We start from the raw sequence: 17,497 nt of genomic DNA on the forward strand, positions 1-17,497 counted from the left end.
TTTTTTTTTTTTATCATGAAAGGATGTTAGAATTAACTACATGAAAAAGACCTGTGTTCTATCCATCATTTCCCCACCCCATATATGAAGTAGATCCACTCTACGTGACGGAATAGCACACAGATAGGCATCATGTTGCTGGAGCTTTGATATACATCATATCATGTTATAATTGCTAGGATTATCTTTGCATGTAAAAAAGAATACTGACCACAGTGGCTAAGCCAAAGAGTGGCTCATTTTTCTGATGTAACCGTCTGGAGGCGGTCAGTCCGGGGCTTATGTAGCTGCTCATGGATGTTGCCAAGGACCCAGGACCCTTCCAGCTTCCTCCTCTACCATCATCAGACCTGGTGTTCGTCTTCTTCATTGAATGGCTGTTCCACCTCCATGACCACATCTATGTTCTATGCTGGACATAGAAGAAAATAGTGAAGGGCTATAAGGATGAACTAAGTGAGTCTGTGCTTTTTCTCTTTTCTTTCTTTTTTTTTTCTTTTTTAGTTGTGAAAACAGTAGTATTCCCAAGAAGCTCCATTCAGCATATTTCTGCTTTTATCTCATTGATCAAAATGAGTCACAGGGTAATCTCTAGTTGCAAGGGAGGCTGGAGCGATGGATATTTTTAACTGGGTACATTGCTGCCTGGTTAAAAATTGAGGTTCCATTGGTAAGAAAGAATGGGAGTCAGGGAGAAAAAATAGGTGTCAGAGTCAAAAAAAAAAAAGTACCATATAGCCAAGAAAAGATCCTTCTTTCTTGGAATTTTGGAAAAATAGATTTGGAAGTTTAGATTTTCTTCTAATGCTCTGTGTATTTTTCAGGTTTCTCATGGTTAATTGCAGTTGTGTTTCTAAAGAGGACTGAATCTGTAGGTCCCTCATCATAGAGCTGGCTTAGAGGGCAGCCCTCCTGCGGTTGCGTGGCAGAGAAGTTGCTCCCTCAGGCCACAAGCTGCTGTTCTGATCCTCCAGTCCAATGGTCTAAAGCAGGGGTCAGCAAACGTTTTCCTAAAGGACCAGAGAGTAAATATTGAAGGCTTTGCGGGTTACATGGTGTGATAGACTGAACACTGAGAGGTCCACATCCTAGTCACCAGAACCTGTGATTTTGTTACTTTCTATGGCAAAAGAGATTTAGCAGTTGTGATTAAATTAAGGATCTTGAGATGGGAGATTATCCTGGATTATCTGGGTGGACTCAGTGAAATCATAAGGGCCATTATAAGAGGGATACAGAAAGGTCAGAGTCAGAGGGAGAGATGATAAAATGCTACCCTGCTTGCTTTGAATATGGCAGAGGGGACCATGAGCCAGGGAATACAGATGACCTCTAGCAGCTGGAAAAGGCAAGGAAACAGATTCTCCTCTAAGGCCTCCAGAAGGAATGCTCTCCTGCCGACACCTTGATTTTAGGACTTCTGACTTTCAGAACTGTAAGAAAATAAATTTGTATGGTTTAAGCCACTCGTTTGTGGTCATTTGTTACAGAAGCAACAGGAAATGAATACGTAACAGTTTCTACCACAGCTACTCGATGCTGCTGTTGTAGTAAAAGCAGCCATAGATAATATGTAAATGAGTGGGCGTGTCTGTGCTCCAGTAAAACCTTATTTACAAAAACAGGCAGGCTGGATTTGGCCCATGGGCAACAGTTTTCTGACCTCTGGAATAGCCTCAGATACATACCACTATTCTATGTAATCTCTAATTTTGAGACATAGTTTGTCTCCATATTCAAATTACAATACATAATGTTCCAGTGAACATTCTTGTGGGCAGTTCATTGGGCCTATCTCAGATTACACGTCCAGAATAAATTCTAGAAATGTGATTCCTGAGTCAAAGTGTGTGTATCCTTTTCCCTAGACTGACCGTTTGCAAAGCCACAATAATCCACACTCACGGGGGAGCACAGGACGGTCTACCACACGCTCAGAGTAGCCAGTTCTTCGTAAGTAGATGTAGAGACTGGAGTAAAACACCAGGATAATGGCTCACGTTCATATTTTATACACAAATTTTAAAGCACTGGGGCAGGTTATTTATCTGGTAACCCTGAATTTAGACTGTTTAATGTGCAATTTTAAATATGGGCAACAAAAAATAAAATATAAATTCTTACTTCTGACACTTAAGCATGCTAATAAATGATTATAATCTTTACATTTTATTTGCCCCTGGAACTCAGTATGTTCTTAGTTGGCAACAGTACTTGGATTTGGTACTCTACGTGTTGGCCCATTGGGAATGAAAATGGCCGGGTGACTTTCTCATCAATTGTTTAAATAGAGACTTTCAAGGACAGTATTTCTGGAATGTGCTCTTTTTTTTTTTAATATAAATTTATTTATTTATTTATTTGGCTGCGTTGGGTCTTCGTTGCTGCACGTGGGCTTTCTCTATTTGTGGCGAGCGGAGGCTACTTTTCCTTGCCATGCGCGGGCTTCTCATTGCGGTGGCTTCTCTTGTTGCAGAGCATGGGCTCTAGGCACGTGGGCTTCAGTAGTTGCAGCACGCGGGCTCAGTAGTTGTGGCTCGTGGGCTCTGGAGTCCAGGCTCAGTAGTTGTGGCGCACGGGCTTAGTTGCTCCGCGACATGTGGGATTTTCCCAGACCAGGGCTTGAACCCATGTCCCCTGAATTGGCGGGTGGATTCTTAACCACTGCGCCACCAGGGGAGTCCTCGAATATAATCAAGTTCTCTTGATCAACTTATTTTTATTTTAAGAAAATTTATCCTTGTATTCACAACCTTATTTCTGTCAGTCTCTACAGGAATTTGGAACCCCTGATATGGGGTGGTAGCATACAGGGAAAATGATTAGTCGATTCATTCGTTGCTATTTGGAGGGAAGAAAAATCAATACCTCCTATTTTCCAGCAAAATTCATTGTTTTTCTAAGACTGTTCTTTGACTCTTTTGGTTTTAGCAAGGATCCTCCAATTGGGGGTTATATTCAGATTGGCCAAGAGTTTTTGTATGATTCTTGGGGGAACTCCACAGGTACAGTGTCAGGATCCTGTATTCGAATGAGATACAGTGTGTGTAGATGCCAGGTGCGCACGAATAATAACTAACATTTGTTGAGGATTTAGCACATTCTGGATAGGGAAAATTATCCTGATTAACTCCGGCACCATCTTTGGGATCTAGTCATTACTATTATCTTACCAATATTATTGTTGAGGAAGCCAGGAGTAATAAGTAACTTGCCCTAGGCTAACAGTTAATAAATAGAGTTGCTGGGAGAGAATTCCCTGGCAGTCCAGTGGTTAGGACTCAGTGCTCTTACTGCCAGGTGCCCAGGTTCGATCCCTCGTAGGGGAACTAAGATCCTGCAAGCTGCAAGGTACAGCCAAAAAAAAAGAGTTGCTGGGGGTTGAACACAGGTAATTTGATTCCAAAGCCCACACTTTGCATTATGTATTATAATAAATAATCAATAGATGCATTCTTCCTTTAATTTATCCAATCAGTCGATCAGTAGGTGTTTGTTCATTTATTGGGCTTAGTATATATCAATAAGCAAAACAGATAAGATTTCTGTCCTATTAGAGATTACCTTCCAGTGGGGGCCAAGACATAAAAAACCAACAATTAACATACTAAACATATTAAATCAATCAAACATATTAAATCAATCAAACATATTAAATCATAAAGTGTGTTGGAAGGTATTAAGTACAATGAAAAAAAATGAAATAGAGCAAAGGTAATGGGGGCCAGGAGTGGGTGTATAGGCTTCACTGAGAGGGTGATGTTGAGCACAGATTCAAGGAAAAGAGGGAGTTCTTTGGATTCCTATCCAACCCTTTCTTTCTATACTTGTGAACATTTCTCAGTGAAATTTAAACCAGAATATCTGCCACCACTTATCTAGAGGGTGATATTGTATTTACTGTACCATCTGTAGGCTCCTTTGAATTTTCATCCAGCAGAGGACTCAAGCTTAGATTATCAAGTTACTGGAAAGTGTTACTAATAATGTATAGCTCAGCCTCAATTATTTGGACATTAGATGAAAATAGAATCCCCCCCCCATACCAGTATATCTGATTTATGTACGTATGTTGACTCAATCGCAAGGACATCTGTAAAACTTGGGGGCAAGGTACACATCACAGGCAACTGACATAGAGAACCAGGAGAGAAGCTACTGAAAAATAAAACCAAACACCTGTTTCCTCTCTGGCTTTGGTTGTCAGGCAAACGTTTTCCAGTGAAAACAGCACAATACATGAGAAGTACTGAGGGTTGTTTGTTTTTGTTTTCACTTTAGATGCCTGGTGTCTTAACATAAAATATTTATTGAACTGCATTTGAGATATATTTTGGTAGATCACTTATCACAAAAGAAAAAGGAATTAAACTGCATCCACATACACATGTCTGGGCTGAGTATCCAGTTTGTTTCAGTCCTTCACGGGATTGTAAATTCCATGAGGCCGGAGTGTGTGCCTCGTCTTGGTGTTGCTCAATACTTGTTTGTTGAATTAAAGGATGAGAAAAGGAAAGAGGAAGGCAAGAAAGAAAAAAGGGTTGGGAGGGAGGGAGGGAGGGAGGAAGGAAGGAAGGAAAGAAACCTAGGGAAGAAAAGAAAGAGTGGATTCTATTTATTCAGGAGCCTTAGATATATACTGAGCAGTATTCAAATAGAGGATAGTAATGTAAGATTAGGCTGCAGGGACAAATCATTTAACTTTTGTGCTGTATGTGTGTGCACTAATTGTTTTTTGACTATAACAATTGTGAAAGAGGCATTTGTGCTTGCAAAGAGAGACACATTCACTCTTTGGCTGGTAAGCTGATGCCTGTCTTTGGGAGGTGAAAATCAAGGCAGTGGCAAGAATTTTCATAAAGGTTTTTTTTTCTGTACATCCATGTCAATCAGTAATTGACCATATATGGATTTGGGCTGAGAAAAGATCCTTTTATTAGTAATTTCCAAATTGCAGAAATCAATCTAATTGTTTGTGTTGAGCACTTTTAAAAAATGGTACAGAACAGAAAAGAATCGAACAGACCAGAGTGCATTGTGTGCTGTGAGGGTGAGTGTTGCATCACATATTTGTGTACTGGATGAAGAAGTAAAATGCATTTCTTACTATGAAAAGTGTTTATTTTTTTTATTTTTTACTTTTTGGCCACGCTGTGTAGCATGCAGGATCTTTGTTCCTCCACCAGGGATTGAACCTGTGCCCCCTGCATTGGGAGTGTGCAGTCTTAACCACTGAATCTCCAGGGAAGTCCCTGAAAAGTGTTTTAAAGAAAAGTTTGAAGTTCAAACTTTGAATCAATGAAGTGATTGGATTGGTATAACTACGATCTCCGGGTCAGGAGCAAGCCACTGAAATCCTTCTGAAGCTCAAATCATGCTGAGTTTAGTAGAGAAGTATTGAGTGAACTTCTATCCTGGTTTTAATCCAACTTCTACCACTTCCTAACAGCCTGACTCTGGGCCTTTGTTTCCTTATGTGTAAGATGGAATAATAGTAGTATCTACTTTAGAAAGTTGTTTTGTGTATTAAAAATGAATTAATATATGTAAAGTGCTTAGAAAAGTGGCTGGCACGTGGTAAGGACTATATGAGTATCAGTGATTGTTATTGTTATTTTTGTTGCTGTTGTTGTTATGTGATGAGCCCTGTGGGAGAAAATACCCAGACAATGTCTTATTTAACCCAAGACCAAGTATTAGTTTCATCACATGCAATACTTTGTACCTATTTGAAGTCGAGTCTGGCTATCTGGCTTTTAAGCAGAAACATCCGACACCTTAGAAACCAACCATCTCCGTGGATGTTCTTCTATTGATACATAAGATCATAGGTAGTAACTAGGGGGCATGTTTTATTTGGATACGCAGTGTTTTTTGTGTGTTTCTGTTTAAAAAATTTTTTTTTAATTTTTAAAATTTGAATGCCCTAACTTCTTGTGGTAGAAACCAAATTTCTTTTAATATATTACATATATATGTAACACTCAAGTGAAATATATGTACTTTGAGGGGATCTATTTATGTTCCATTGGGAGTCATTCCTTCCTATCGGGAATCTCACCTGTTGTTTTGTGCGTTTGGTCAGATTCCTGGCATGTTTTGTTTCCTGTTGTTTAGTAAAGGTGCTCTTCCTGGGATTTGCTAAACCTGGTGACTTTTTTGGAAGATTTTTTTCCTTTTGATTTAATATACTGAGAAAGAAATGGGAAGGTTAAGATCAATTTTAGGAGTGCTTCGGCTTGTGTATTAAGTAGCCATTCATTCTGGAACACGAGGGTAGGATTGTAATAAAAGGTTATGGAACAGCAAAAAAAAAAAAATTTACCCCAGTTTTTGTCACTTCCTATTGGCTAAAGCCACTTGACAGTTTATGTTATCTGTCAGATCCCTCGATGCATTTGACTTTTAAATCCCTGCTAAAGATTGAAGTGCCTAAAACTTCCTCACTCTGCACCCAGTTGCTCGTAGCTTCAGATCTTTAAACTGAATTAACACATTATTACTTAACTGGGCTGCCCGCTTTCCTCCATGTCTCCTGGCATTTTACCTGGATGCAGAGGGCGGCAGTTGCTCTGCTGTAGGCATCTTATCCAGCTATCTTATGGATGTCACTCTAGAAGGGAAAGAAAGGCTTCTATGAAGCACATATGTTTCCAGGCACAAAGACACACACATCCATCTAGGGACCACACCAGACTCCTGCACTGAATTCCAGAACTCTTACGATGGCAGGTAGAGGAGGTGGGGGAATGTTCTGTGTCTATATTGCAGCCTAGAGTACAATAAAATATATGTAAGTTGGCACATTATGGGCTTTAGCTCATTTTTAACAAGGTCTTGAATTTATATGGCACCATTCTCTGAAAAGCTAGCAATGTACACAAACTGGGTCTAATTCGTCACCACACCAATTCCTTTAGAGTAGATAGGCGGGTGGCATAGAGTTGGGGAAGATGTAGCCGTCAAATGGCTGCTCACATTAAAAATATCTAAGGTTAGATAGTTGCAAAAGCCATAGGTTTCAACTATTCCACAAAAAGAGTACAGAGGTCTGACTTTTCTGGTTAATCTGATGGATGTAGGTAGCTCAGAGCTATATCATCTGGCCATTCCTATTGATAACATTGGCCATTTTACATAGGGCTGCATAAAGACTCCCGAGGTCTACAGTTCCCTCAACGGCCACTAGAGTCACTGAGAAGAAAAAAAAAACTTCAGAAAACACAGCATGAATAATGGCAGCAAGAGAAGCTCCTGGTTATAGCCCACTCATATATTTTTGAAATGTAGGTCAGATTTAGAGGAAGTGAAAGAAACTTCCTGTTGAATTTTCGTTTATAGCATGTGTCTGGAAATCTCTAAATGTAATTTCTTGGTGTAAAGTAAACTGCAGAAATCTGGGATGTGTCAGTCTGCTTTATGTTTATTGAAGCCATTCTATTTGAAGCTGAAATGTAAAATTATATAGTGGAGTGAAGAGCTACAATTAGTTTAACAGACATGACCGTATTCCTCAATTGAAAAGCTGTCAAGACCTCAACAATCAGATACAAAAAAGATCCAGGAATGCTATAAAATCTTGTCTCCTAGGAAAGATTACATTTCCCTTTGGTTGCTACACATCGCTCTGAATATTGTACTATCTTCTACCCTCTTCTTTAAATTTTTAAAAAATTGAAGTATGGTTGATTTACAATGGCCTGTTAGTTTCAGGTTAACAGCAAAGTGATTCAGTTATACATACATATCTCTCTCTCTTTTTTTCAGATTCTTTTCCATTATAGGTTATTACAAGATATTGAATATAGTTCCCTGTGCTATACAGTAGGCCTTGCTGTTCTACCCTCTTTTTTGTGGTTTAAAAAAAAAAAGCACTTCCCTAAAAGTCACAAATAATGGGGTATTTATTTTATTTTTTAAAAATTTTTGGCTAGGTCTTTGTTGCTGTGTGCCGGCTTTCTCTAGTTGCGGCGAGCAGGGGCTACTCTTCCTTGTGGTGTGTGGGCTTCTCATTGCGGGGGCTTCTCATTGCGGTGTCTTCTCTTGTTGCAGAGCACGGGCTTGAGGCGTGCAGGCTTCAGTAGTTGCAGCACGTGGACTCAGTATGTGTGGCGCATGGGCTTAGTTGCTCCGCGGCCTGTGGGATCTTCCCGGACCAGGGCTTGAACCCGTGTCCCCTGTATTGGCAGGCAGATTCCTAACCACTGCACCACCAGGGAAGTCCACAAATAATGTTTTTATAAATTTGAACTGGTTAGAACAACTTAGATGTTCTCATGACCACAACCAAGCTCTCAAAATAAAAAGGGTTTTGGCAAAACTAAAATTCTCATCACTACCGTGTGGCAGACACCCCCATTTAACTTATCTATAGTCTACTTTGATTTTGGATTTTCCTTCTAAATTGAGATGAGGACTCCATTAGTTGTAAAAGGAATGCTACCTGATGACACTTGGTGTCACTTGTAGCAGACACTGTTGACGGCCTAGGCAACTAACAGCAGAAGCTGATTCTGTGGTTGTGTCCACCCTAATATGCTCTGTGAAGGTCACCCTATTTCCTATCTGGGGGGATAGACCATCATTTTGCTGAGCCAGTCATGATCATCCCATTCTCCTTGACAGTGAGAGCAGAGAGATGGAGTGAACCTGGGTCCTTCATGATATCATGAAACCATCAAACCCTGAAGCAACCTACATTGAGGCTTTTAAAAATGTGAGGTAATTAATTTTTTTAAATTTGTAAGCCAAGTTCAGTCAGGACTTTCTGTTACTTGGTTCCCCAGACACCCTAATACTGCTGCAAAGAAAGTATCTCTATAATGCTATTGGGGGTAGAGCCTTCTGCTTCATGGGCAGAGCTAAGACTTTGCCTCTGATAGACTAGAAAGACAGCATACTATTGAGCAAAGAGCCCTGGATTTAGGGGCAGAATAACCAGTTCTAAATCACACCTGTCATTTACTATTTGTGTGCACTCAGGCAGGTAGTTTAGTCTGCCTGAGTCTCAGATTAACAATACCAACTCATGGGCTCATTATGAAGGTTAAATGAAACAATGTGTTTCACAGGCCATCAGATGAAGTATGCTTGAGGGCCAATATTGTGTTGTGCTTATCTTATCCCTATCGCACACTGGCCAGCATATAGCAGCAAATACTTATACATTATCCACTCTGTGCCCATGTTTTTCATGTATTAAGTATTTTTCATGTATTTTAAAGCTCATTTAATTGTATTAACTCGTTTAATTGTCACAACAACACTATTCTTTTATTCCACTTTACAGATGAAGAAAGAGGCTCAGAGAGATTAAATAATTTGTCCAGGGTCATCCCGATAGGAAGTAGTAGAGACAGGATTTGAATCCAGGCAGTCTTTAAAGTCTAGGGTCTCAACTACACAATATTCTACATAGTGGGGGCTTAGTATTTATTTAATGGCTGAATGGTACCTGTGAAGTTCAGTGAATATATATTGAACAGGTGGGATGTAGCAGTTGAATAACAATTTCTTTTTCTTAAGAAGAAATGTTATACTTCGATTTTTTTTTCTCTTGGAGAAAAAAGTAGTTCTTCCAAGTTTAATGAGATTCTGTGACCATGGATTACTTTGGGGGGCATTTTTCCATCCATGTTAATGAACGTGGCCCCCAAGGCAGCCACCAGTAGGATCAGGTCTGAATACAAGGATTATTCAGCACCCTTTTATCACATGACTCCCATGTATAAACAGCCCCCAAATCACGTGACTCCAATTGATTAAATCAGCCCCTTAAACATCCCAACCCCCATTAAATTAATCATCCTCCTTAAATCTCCTGACACCCATTATACCAATCAAACCCCTTAGGTTTCCTGACCCCCCCCAAATCAATCTGCCTTCTTAACTCTCCACTCATTAAGTCATTCTGCCTTCTTAATTCTCTTGAACCCCATTAAATCAATCACCCTTCTTAATCCCCCGACAGCCCTTAAAACAATAAGCCCCCTTAAATCACGTGATTGCTTTGATTCAGTCAGTGCCCTTAAATGGTGGAGCTACCAGTGATTCAATCAGGCCTGCTGCATCACGTGACTCCCATCGATGAAATCAGCTCACTTAAATATTGTTAACCCCTTTAAATCAATTGTTCTTCTTAAATCTCCTGACTTTCATTAAACCAACCAAACACCTTAGGTTTCCTGAGTCCCATTAAATCAATCTGCCTTCCTAAGTCTCCTGACACCCATTAAAGAGGATGATTACTTTAATTAGGGTCACCATATTTAAGAAGGCAGAGTGAATCAATGGGGGCCCAGCCCAGGAGGGGTGCTGTTCCCCATGGGGAGTGGGGGCAGGGTATCCCCGAGGGGTGGCCCTGGCATCCCCCTGGGGTACTCAGTTGTATATATGCATTGTGTACACAAAGTTCTTTTGGGGAAACGTAGTATGTCCACCGTCGTGTATATGTACTGTGTACCCAAAGTTCCTTTGTGGAAACAGTATGTACACTGTTGAGTATAAGCATTGTGTACTCAAATTTTTTTGTGGACACATAGCATGTATACAGTTGTGTATATGCATTGTGTACACAGATTCCTTTGCGGACACACATTATATACACAGTTGTGTATATATATTGTGTCCACAAAGTTGCTTTGTGTACCCATATTCCATACACAGTTGCATACATAGGTGCTGTCCCCCCTGGGGGGGTGGTCCTTGGGCTGATTCAATCAGCCCCTTGGATAACGTTACTCCTATTGTTAAATCAGTCCCTGTAAATCAGGGAGGGGTGCTGTCCCCTCTGGGACAGTCTCTGAAATGCAGAATACGCTTAGTTTTGTCTATCATCTCCTCTCCCAAATGGTTAGTTAGAGCACATGCTCGGACAATTCTGGCCACTAGAACATCCTGGCCACACACCCATGAGTTGCTGTAGCTAAAATCTGGTTAGGTAGGTAAGTGTCTCATTTCTCTGCCGTGTCCCCATTCCCTGGGGCACTCCCATGCCTCGGTCACATCTTCAGCACCAGTGGTGCTCTGCTCACCACCCCCAAACCCCCTTCCCCCATTAAAGCCTGTGGTCAACAAACTGTCCAGAAGTAAAGAATTCTAACAATGAAATCAAACACATAAATGACAAAAATCATGAATTGCACACCAAGTTATGTAGTTGACTCGTAGCTTAACGGATATGTTCTTCCTCTGAGGACAGTGGATAGAAAGACATTTCTCAACTCCAAGAGGTCAAGCTGACAGGCCCGCAGGAAAGAGCTGGTTGGGGAAGGAAGCCTTCTCCAAAATGACAAGTGACAGCTTAGAAGGAGACCACCTACTTGTATTTCCAACATTTAGTTGTCTCAATGACCCTATCACCTCTGAAGTAGGTGGCCTTCCTCCTTTCCTCTCCAGGCCTCCTTCTATCCTCCCAGGGAAGTCACAATTTCCATTATCTGCCTAAAGTCTAGTATAGAATGAAGAAAGCCAGCTGTAGAACTGGTCTTTGTGGAAATATTGCTTTCAAATTCCTTCTGTTCCAGACTTCATACACCTTATAAATATAAACAGAACAAGAAATTTAGCGATTTTATAGAAAGAGGACCTAATAAACATTAAACTCTAAACTTAGCACTGTCCAGTAGAAATATAATGCAAGCCACAAATGTGAGCCACATACGTAATTTAAAATTTTCTGATAGCCACATTCAGTAGAAAGAAACAAGTGGAATTCATTTTATTTTATTTTTTATTATTATTATTTTTAAATTTATTTATTTAATTTACTTTTGGCTGTGTTGGGTCTTTGTTGCTGCGTGCGGGCTTTCTCTAGTTGCGGTGAGCGGGGGCTACTGTTCGTCGCGGTGCACGGGCTTCTCATTGAGGTGGCTTCTCTTGTTGCGGAGCACGGGCTCTAGGTGCGCGGGCTTCAGTAGTTGTGGCTCGCGGGCTCTAGAGCGCAGGCTCAGTATTTGTGGCGCACGGGCTTAGTAGCTCCGTGGCATGTGGGATCTTCCCCGACCAGGGCTCGAACCGGTGTCCCCTGCATTAGCAGGCGGATTCTTAAGCGGTGCGCCACCAGGGAAGCCTGGAATTCATTTTAATAATATGTTATTTAACCCAGTGTTAAAAATACAACCATTTCAACAGGTAATCAACATAAAATTTTTGATGAGCTATTTTATATATTTTTTCATATGAAGTCTTTGAATCCAGTTTTACACTTATGACACATGTCAGCTCAGACTAGCCATTTGTACTACACTAGCCACTAGTACTACATTTCCAGTACTCCACTCCACTAGCTACGTGTGGCTGTTGGCTACGGAATAGGACTGTGCCTTCATATCTTTTCACATATTCTTCTAATTTTTCTGAAAAGTTACATGTGTTTTTGCATGTATCTAACCAGTTCTTCAAACTCTCTTGGATTCTTTTCCCCTGAATTACTGTGTATATGAACACATCCCGTATATTTATATGTGGCATGCATTATGCATATTTAAATATGCAATATATATTTATCTCTAAGACTGGTATGACCCATATAAATAGCTTATCATTTATAAAATCAATCTAATAATCTTCTGTTGTGTTACTATACTGACTATATGGGCATTCATCTATTGGACATCTGGGTAATTTACCACTTTTCTCTGTTACAAGTATTACTGCTATGAATGTCTCTTTTTTTTTTTTTTTTTGAGAGTGGAATTTGTTTTTTCTCTTTCTATCTTTGTCCTTTTTTTCCCTATTCTACTGTCTTTTTCAGGATTACAGAAAATGAGATTGAGAAACCCTCCTTCCTCAGTTGGTCCAGGATCAACCACCTTTCCACTCTACAAGCGCTACCTGGGGGCATCTCTGTCTTCTGTGATAAATTAAAATCAGTTACCAACCCTGGGCCCAAAGCGGTTAATTCATCAATGTGTAAAGAAGAAACAAAGATGATGGGGGCGGGGGCTTGAAGGGTATAGAACAAACAGCTTCTTTCATAAAGGCTTTTGCAGGAGAAAAGCAAAGCCCCTTTCATTCTGAAGTGTAAGGAGAGAGGATGTAGTGGCAATAGGTAGGAAACACAGGCATGAATATGGATATAGTTTTCCACACGGCCCCACTGACTTGAAGACAACAATGAAAAAGCTATTATGGCTCCTATTACAAAGGTGATGGGCTGGATATAATTAGGGATTAAATCTGAAATTCCCAGTACCTACTCAGCACCTCGGGAACTTGACAAGCTGCCATCACTCCAAGATCCCTGGGAGGAGCAGTGCGGCTGGCTTAATCAAAGAGGGCATCAGTGGGGCCTGCTCATAGCAAGCCACTTATCACAGCGCTAATGAACAGGGAGGCCTTCGAAGAGGGGAAGTGGAGCAGTGGTGTCACTTTCCCTTTGTTGTGTGCACATCAGCTGGCTTCTCCGCAGGGGCGGTTACTTGTCAGAAAGGAGACAAGTTGCTAGGTAACCAGGGAGTATGAGGGAAGCCCCCTCCCCCATCCCCAGGGAAGCAAAATGCCAAGGGGGCTCCAAGAAGGATTTGTTGGTTAAAAAACAACCAAAAACATCCATAGCCTCAAACGTGGAAAGATTAACTGCTACCCTGAGGAGCGCAGGCTACTTTTTTTTTTTTTCCGTAAGGGGAAGGCTAATTGGAAGAGAATTACTGTGACCTGGGAGTCGAAGGAGGGGGAAGGAAAGGGAGGGGAAAAAGCCAGAGAGTACAGGGGGAACAAGTATTAAAAAGAGGGAGAGGGAGAAGATTGTGGGAAAGAAAGCATCTGCATCTACTCTGGAAATGACCTTATTACAGGACAGTATACTGGGGCCGCCATGAACTCCAGGGCCCTTAGAGGGTTAAGATGGTCTGTGCAATAAACAAGCTAAAAAGTATGGTCTCTGTACCAGCCATGCCTTATCTGGAAACTTGTTGGAACATGTCAAGCCCCGACCCAGGCCTACTGCTTTAGCAACTGTGTTCTTTTTTTTTTTTTTTTTAATATTTATTTATTTATTTATTTATGGCTGCATTGGGTCTTAGTTGCGGCGGCCCTAGGGATCTTTCGTTGTGGTGCACGGGCTCTTTGTTGCAGTGCGCGGGCTTCTCTCTCTAGTTGTGGTGTGTGGGCTCAGTCGTTGCAGTGCACAGGCTCTCTAGTCATGGCACACAGGCTCCAGAGTGCATGGGCTCTGTAGTTGCAGCGTGTAGGCTCTCTAGTTGTGGTGTGTGGGCTCAGTAGTTGTGGCTCACGTGGCTTAGTTGCCCTGTGGCACGTGGGATGTTAGTTCCCCTACCAGGTATTGAACCCGCATCCCCTGCATTGGAAGGCGGATTCTTAACCACTGGACCACCAGGGAAGTCCCAGCAACTGTACTTCTAACAAGCCCTCCAGGTGATTCAGAAACATATTAGTTTGAGAGCCACTGCTGCAATGGAATGAGAAGCGTTTGGAGGTGTGAGCAGGGGCATGTCAAAGCAAAGATTGCACCCTGCAAAGTTAAACAGGCAAGGAAAACTTCATTCAAGGCTATTGCAATAAGGGAGAGAGGCCAGAACTCAGTCCGAGATTAACTCCCCTGGACCAGAGGGTGGAAGGGTTTTTAAATGCTGGGGTGAGCTAGTGGAAAACTACTGGCTGGTGTTAGGGCGCTGTCAAAGGCCATCTGTGTTTGCTCATAAACCTCTCTTGTCTTTGTGTGTGTGTATATATATATATATATATATATAATATATATATATAAATTTATTTGTTTTATTTATTTATTATTTCTGGCTGCATTGGGTCTTCATTACTGCGCACAGGCTTTCTCTAGTTGTGGCAGCCAGGGACTACTCTTCATTGTGGTGCACGGGCTTCTCATTGCGGTGGCTTCTCTTGTTGCACAGCACAGGCTCTAGGCACGTGGGCTTCAGTAGCTGCAGCACGCAGGCTCAGTAGTTGTGGCTTGTGGGCTCTAGAGCTCAGGCTCAGTAGTTGTGGCACACGGGCTTAGTTGTTCCGTGGCCTGTGGGATCTTCCTGGACCAGGGCTCGAACCCGTGTCCACTGCACTGGCAGGAGGATTCTTAACCACTTTGCCACCAGGGAAGTCCCTCTCCTGTCTTTATGGCAGAAGTTAGCTTTACAACTGGGAGCAAGGTGTTCTCTAATGTTAGGCTTCTACCCTCCCTCAGAGGCTGAGAGATAGAGAAGTTGTCTCCTCTGATGATTGCCTTTCAAAGAGATGGTCCACAGGTCCTAGAGAAGGACATTCCTAGAGCCATATTGAAGGTGACAGGGATGAAAGGCAGTTTATTCCAGAAGGAGACTTCTTCAGGGCGATGGAGCAGGGAGAAGGATGGAGTGGCAAGGGATGGAGAAAAGCAGCTCGTGTGGAGTCTTTTCTCTCGATGCTGCTGCTGGTTTCATTTCTTTCACGGGAAACCAGACAAGGGCACACAGAGAGGGAGGGCAGCTTGGGCTTGATTCACGTGATTCTCTCAAAAGGTTTTCTGAAGAGCTGATAACATTCGCTTGGAACGAAGTGTCTGTGGTTAAGAAAACAAGCCCACGGCTGTCCTAGTCAGCTTAAGCCAGGTCTTTACTGCTGCACCAACAATTGTAACTTCCCATAGGCCTGCCTTTCAGGGACTTGGCCAAGAGGAATTGCCTTCCAAGATGGATTTACTGGAAGGCTTCAGTGCCTGTAACTGTGGGGTTCCTGCGGCAGGGCATGGCCACGCTTGTCCTTGCGCATTAGAAGTCCTGCCAGAAGGGCTGGCTTTCTTCCCACCTCCATTGTCTGCCGTGGCTGTGCTTCTTCCACATAACTGGTAACCGAGCACGCAGCACTGATCAAGCCTGAACTGTTCCAAAGGACGAAGAGGCTTTTTGCTAGTGACCTTTTAGATAATCTGCCTCACTCCACCCTTTTTTGCTTTTTCTCAGAATGGTAAGGAGACAGCTGTTCCTGGAAGCCTAGCCAAGGCCAGGCATGAGAGTGTGGCTAAGGCACTGTGGGAGGCTGTGTAGCTCCTGTATACCCAGTCCTGGTCACCACACATCCTACAGCACCATGGCTCAGCTGACCTGCCTCCTGCTCTGAACAAGGGGTGAGGCCACCAGGACCAAGGGCTCTGGTGCTTAAGGTTGGCTCAGCTGAAAGACACATGCACCCCAATGTTCATAGCAGCACTATTCACAATAGCCAAGACATGGAAGCAACCTAATTGTCCATCAGCAGATGACTGGATAAAGAAGATGTGGAACCTATATACAATGCAATAATTACTCAGCCATAAAAAAGAATGAAATAATGCCATTTGCAGCAACATGGATGGACCTAGAGGTTACCATATTATCATTTCTCTCAGAAAGAGAAAGACAAATACCATATGATATCACTTATATGTGGAATCTAAAATATGACACAAATGAACTTATTTACAAAACAGAAACAGACTCACAGACATAGAGAACAGACTTGTGGTTGCCAAGGGAGAGGGGTGTGGGAGAAGATGGAGTGGGAGTTTGGGATTAGCAGATGCAAACTATTATATATAGAATGGGTAAACAATAAGGTCCTACTGTATAGCACAGGGAACTATATTCAATATCCTGTAAAAAGCCATAATGGAAAAGGGAAAAAAATTGGCTCAGTTGAGTACCAACCAATGTCTGCCACAGCCCATCTCATTTGTAAGATGCTCCTGGGCCAACCAGATGGTGACATTTAATAAATTAAAAAGGTGAGAATTCCCTGGCAGTCCAGTGGTTAGGACACTGGGTTTTCACTGCCAAGGGCCTAGGTTCAATCTCTGGTTCGGGAACTAAGATCCTATAAGCCTCACGGCATGGCCAAAATAAATAAATAAATAAATAAGCTATGAAAATATCCATCATTATCACTTCACCCTGTAATCACTAGCTCATTTGTATCCCTAGACTGTGGGCTTCTTAAGGCAGGGCTGAATCCCAATAAATGCCTGTGTCAATGTATGAGTAAAAGAATGAAGGGGAGGGCTTCCCTGGTGGTGCAGTGGTTGAGAGTCCGCCTGCCGATGGAGGGGACACGGGGTCGTGCCCCGGTCCAGGAGGTTCCCACATGCCGTGGAGCGGCTGGGCCCGTGAGCCATGGCCGCTGAGCCTGCGCGTCCGGAGCCTGTGCTCCGCGGCGGGAGAGGCCACAACAGTGAGAGGCCTGCGTAGCGCAAAAAAAAAAAGAATGAAGGGGAGCCCCCAGGACTCCTTTTGTCCATTCTGTGGTTGCCTCTTACCATCCCTTTATTTTTCTGGGTTTTTTTTAAGAATTATTTTTTATTGAGGTAGAGTTGATTACAACATTATATAAGTTTTAGGCATAAAACACAGTGATTCACAATTTTAAAGGTTATTTTCTATTTATAGTTATAAAATATTGGCTGTTTCCCCTGTGCTGTACAAAGTATCCTTGTTTATTTTATACATAGTAGTTTGTACCTCTTAATCCCTTATCCCTATGTTGCCTCTCCCCTCCCTCTCCCCAGTGGTAACCA

At 42.1% G+C, this 17,497-nt stretch overlaps 1 long non-coding RNA gene across 1 annotated transcript; it reads left to right on the top strand.

Annotated features, from left to right (window-relative positions):
- The first annotated feature begins 230 nt into the window (after nucleotides 1–230).
- On the top strand, nucleotides 231–12,885 carry LOC132519197 (uncharacterized). Its single transcript, XR_009540114.1, has 2 exons — nucleotides 231–456; nucleotides 12,755–12,885. It is a non-coding gene; the product is annotated as an uncharacterized LOC132519197 (long non-coding RNA).
- The last annotated feature ends 4,612 nt before the right edge of the window (nucleotides 12,886–17,497 follow it).

The sequence above is a fragment of the Lagenorhynchus albirostris genome, chromosome 4 (assembly GCF_949774975.1).
Source record: "Lagenorhynchus albirostris chromosome 4, mLagAlb1.1, whole genome shotgun sequence".
Classification (NCBI taxonomy): domain Eukaryota; kingdom Metazoa; phylum Chordata; class Mammalia; order Artiodactyla; family Delphinidae; genus Lagenorhynchus; species Lagenorhynchus albirostris.